Raw genomic sequence first — 4,500 nt, 5'->3', positions numbered from 1 at the left:
TGACTTGATCATAGTGGATGATCTTTTTGATGTGTGCCTGTATGCAGTTTGTGAGTATTTTGTTGAGAATGTTTTCATCTATGTTCATTATGGATATGGGTTTATAGTTTTCTTTTTTGGTTGTATCTTTACCTGGCTTTAGTATTAGAGTGATGCTGGCTTCATAGAAGGAATTTGGGAGTTCCCCCTCCATATCTTTTTGCATAAATTAAGTAGTATTGGATATAGATCTTCTTTAAATGTCTGGTAGAATTCTGCTGTAAATCCATCTGGTCCTGGGCTTTTTTTTAGTTGGGTGTTTCTATATTACTGTTTAAATTTCCTTTTGTGTTATGGGCCTGTTTAAGCTGTTAATCGCTTCTTGATTTAGTTCTTGTGGTTCCCATGCTTGTAGATACCCTTCCATTTCTTTTAGGTTTTCAATTTTAGTAGCATATAGGTTTTTAAAGTATTCCCTTATAATGTTCTGGATCTTTTTGGTGTCCGTTGTGATGTTTCCCCTTTCATCTCTGATTTTGTTGATTTTGAGGTGCTCTTTCTTTCTTTTGGTTAACTGGGTAGCAGTCTGTCAATCTTGTTTATCTTTTTAAAGAACCAGCTCTCGGAATTGTTGATTCTTTGTATTGTTTTCTTTATTTCAATTTCATTAATTTCTGCCCTGATTTTTGTTATTTCTTCTTGTCTGCAGGGTTTGGGTTTCATTTGCTGTTGCTTTTCAAGTGTCTTGAGTTGCAATGTTAAGTCATTTACTTGTGTTCGTTCCGAGTTTTTGATGTAGGCACTTAGAGCTATAAACATCCCTCTAAGGACTGCTTTCAGCATGTCCCAGAGGTTTTGTTGTGTTGTATTGTCCTTTTCATTTAATTCCAGGAACACTTTTATTTCTTTCTTAATTTCTCTTTTGACTCATTCACCATTCAGGAGTGTGTTGTTTAATCTCCATGTGTTCATGTGGTGATTAGGGCTTCTTCGGGTGTTGATTGTAAGCTTTATTGAATTGTGGTCTGATAGAACACATGGAATTATTTCAATCTTTCAGTCTTTTTGTATTTGTTGAGGTTTGTTTTGTGCCCCAGTAGAGGGTTGATTTTGGAGAAGGTTCCATGGGGTGCTGAACAGAAAGTATATTCTTTGGTGCTTGGGTGGACTATTAGGTAGATGTCTGTTAGGTCCATTTGATATATGGTATTGTTTAATTCAGATGCCTCTCTGTTAAGTTGCTGTCCTGTTGACCTATCTAATGGAGACAATGGGGTATTGAAGTCCCCTATTATTAATGAGTTGGGATTAATCTGGATCTTAAAGTCTTGTAGTACTGTTTTTATGAAGTTGGGTGCACCAGAGTTTGGTGAATATATGATCATGATTGTAATATCTTCTTGGTTTATTGTTCCTTTTATCAGAATGAAGTGGCCCTCTTCATCTCTTCTGATTAGTTTTAGTTTAACATCTATTTTATCAGATGTTAGAATTGCAACACCTGATTTTTTTTTTTTTTAGTACTATTCGCTTGATGTATTTTTTTCCATCCTTTCACCTTAAGGTAGTACCTGTCCTTGAAAGTGAGATGAGTTTCTTGCAGACACCAAAAAATGTTTTTGTTTTTGTTTTTGTTTTGTCTTAATCCATTCAACTAGTCTGTATCTTTTGACTGGGGAGTTCAGTACATTGATATTTAAAGTTATTAATGAGAGATGTGTATTGAATCCTGTCATTTTTATTTCTGTTCACATTCTTGATATAGCTGTGCATTTCCACAGTTATAACTTCATTGAATTTCTTTCCGTAACCCCATGTATATAGTCATTCCTTTCTTCAGCTTTTTGTATTGCTTCAAGAACTCTTTGAAGGGCTGGTTTTGTGGACATGAATTATTTCAGCCTATTTATGTCATGGAAGATTTTTCTTTCCTCTTCAACTATAATAGACATTTTGGCTGGGTAAATTAATCTGGGTGTATATTGGCATACCTTTATTCAGCACACATTAGGTATCTCCGTGTTTGACAGTCTGACCTGGGTGAGAAGTGATGACTATGGTTCAGTTGTCCAGAGTGGATATTGGCTTTTGGAAGCCACACAGTGCTTCAACCAGCTGTATGTCCATACACATGAAAAGGTCCTCTCCTTGTCGAGTGAAAACAGCATGGTCCTGATCTAACACAATGATAGTATCTTCTGGCTCCAGTCCTGGTTCTTGTTCTCCTTCAGCATGGGATGTTATCTTCTGGCCATCTTTCATGCCTTTGTCAATATGAACTTCTAAAATCATCTTCTCTCGAAGAGTATTCCTTCCATTGCAGCTTCTACATCTGTATTTAGGATTGATCCGTTCTCCATGACCCTGGCACTCCATGCACACAGACTGAATTTGCTGCACCATTTCTGGTCCTATCTGATGAATCCTTATTTGCATACCAGTACCTGGGCAGTTGGGACAGCACTGTACTGCTCGTTTCTTACCACCTCGCCCTTCACAGTTGTCACAAATCACATTCTTCTGCAGAGCCAGTTTTCTTGTTGCACTATTAGATAAGTCTTCTAAGGTTACTGAGAGCTGATGCACAACATCTTTACCTCTCCTCTCTCTCTCTGCATCCTTCCTCCTCCTCTGAAGAACGTATCAAAAATGTCCATGGGGGAGCCAAAACCACCTCCTGCTCACCCTCTTTAATGGCCTGCTCTCCTCCTTTGTCATATAACTCTTTTCTTGAAATCAGAAAGAACTTCATAAGCTTGAGAAATCTGTTTAAACTTTTCTCCCTCATTTGGATTCTTATCAGGGTGATACTTCAAGGCCAGTTTCCTGTATGCCTTTTTCAATTCTTCCTGGGTAGCATTGGGTTTGACGCCTGAAACATCATGGTAAGTGGTTTCTTTCACCATTTTCTATAGCCAGTAAGTGGCCTGTGCTGAGGGGAGCGGGAAGACACATAGCACTGCAAGCTTGGCCACCCCCACTCCTCTGCCTCTCACCCGGCGTTCTGGAAAGTTCTGCCCTGGGTTCCATTTTTAGCACAGCATAGGCCAGGCATAGTGGGGCATGCCTATCATCCCAGCACTCAGGAGGTGGAGGCAGGAAGATCACAATTTCAAGATCATTCTCAGCTACATAGCTGAATTTGAGGCCAGCCTGGGCTCTATCAGACCCTGTCTCAAAAAGCAAAAAATTATAAAAAAGTCAGTTGGCAGAAAAAGTCTGGAAATCTTTCCCTACCTGGGCGATATGTAACAAACAGCATGTGTAAGAAAAGCCCAGGAGAGAAGTGAGAATTTGGCTGCTATGTAAGTAGCCTGGTATTAGGAGTTAGGGAGATAGGTCAGTAGGAAAAGCATTTGATGTACAATTGTGAGGACCTCAGCTGAAATCCCCAGGATCCAGGTAAATGCCAAGAGTGTGCGATAGTCCTCCTGTAGTCCCAGCATGGGGAGGTAGACACAGGGATACTACTAAGCAAACTAAGTAGCTAGAGTTGCTGAATCTGTGAGCTGAATGTGGGTTGAATTGGGAGATCTTGCCTCAATGTATAATGTTCAAAGTGATCAAAGAAACTGGGCTGGAAAGATGCCACATTATGGTGGTGTCTGAACAAAGACAGACTGACTTTTAGCATTAAAACCAAAAGTGATCCTGATCCTTTCTGAGGACTTGTTCCTTCTGATTTCTTTCAGAACTCTTCCTGAATGAAGGACCTCGTATCTTCTCATTGGAAAAATGCATGTAGCATGAAAGAGGAAATGAAAATCAGAATTTGTCTTATCACGGGATTTTTCTCCCTTTCTTATCCCCACTGATCCAGAACAGCAAACACAAACAGATGTTATCAATTATCAATCTAATCCTACCTATTGTTTGCAACACAAATGGAATAATTCATTGCTTCCAATAACATTTTCTATTTTCAGCAATTATTATTATTATTTTGGTTTTGGGGGACAGGATCTCTCTGTAGCCCCAGCTGACCTGGAACTCACTACATAGACTAGGCTGGTCTTGGTCTCACAGAGATCTGCCTGTCTTTGCATCCTGAGTGCTGAGATGAAAGGTGTGGTATTTTCATAAACACACATGTATATGTTATTCTGGATCAGTGGCATGGAAGGATAATGAGGGAGTGAAACTATGTGTTTAGCTTATAAAAGGAGCCCAAGGCCTAGTAAGCTATGTAAACAAGCTGAGATTGTATCTCAGAAAGATCATTCCCATAGCTCCCCCTTGTTTGTTTTACTAAAGAAGAAGCATGTCCATTCAGGTGGCCACTGGCATTGGACTGGTTAGGGTACAATATGCTGGAGGGGTGACATGAGTCAATTCTCTGGAAAAGGTGGCATAGACAGGACAGCTCTGCAAGAAGGCAAAAAGACAAGATGCTTCTTCATGCAGTTGAAATTCAGGAGAGGATCTCTCTTCCTTTGCTAGGCTTTTGTTTCCTGGTGCCAGCTCATGGTACAGCTTTACCAGTCTTGCTAGGATTCAGAGGGCCTGTAGGAGAAAGCACAA

The 4,500-nt window shown here is 39.8% G+C and overlaps 1 pseudogene; it reads right to left on the bottom strand.

The window, feature by feature from the left end:
* LOC103738622 overlaps positions 1-2,885 on the bottom strand; it is a 13,553-nt pseudogene extending 10,668 nt beyond the window's left edge.
* Between the last annotated feature and the right edge of the window lie 1,615 nt (positions 2,886-4,500).

The sequence above is a fragment of the Nannospalax galili genome, unplaced genomic scaffold, assembly GCF_000622305.1.
Source record: "Nannospalax galili isolate Female #2095 unplaced genomic scaffold, S.galili_v1.0 scaffold1519, whole genome shotgun sequence".
NCBI classification, from domain to species: Eukaryota; Metazoa; Chordata; class Mammalia; order Rodentia; family Spalacidae; genus Nannospalax; species Nannospalax galili.
Note: the sequence above shows the minus strand (reverse complement) of the source record. Positions and strands in the feature narration are given on the sequence as shown.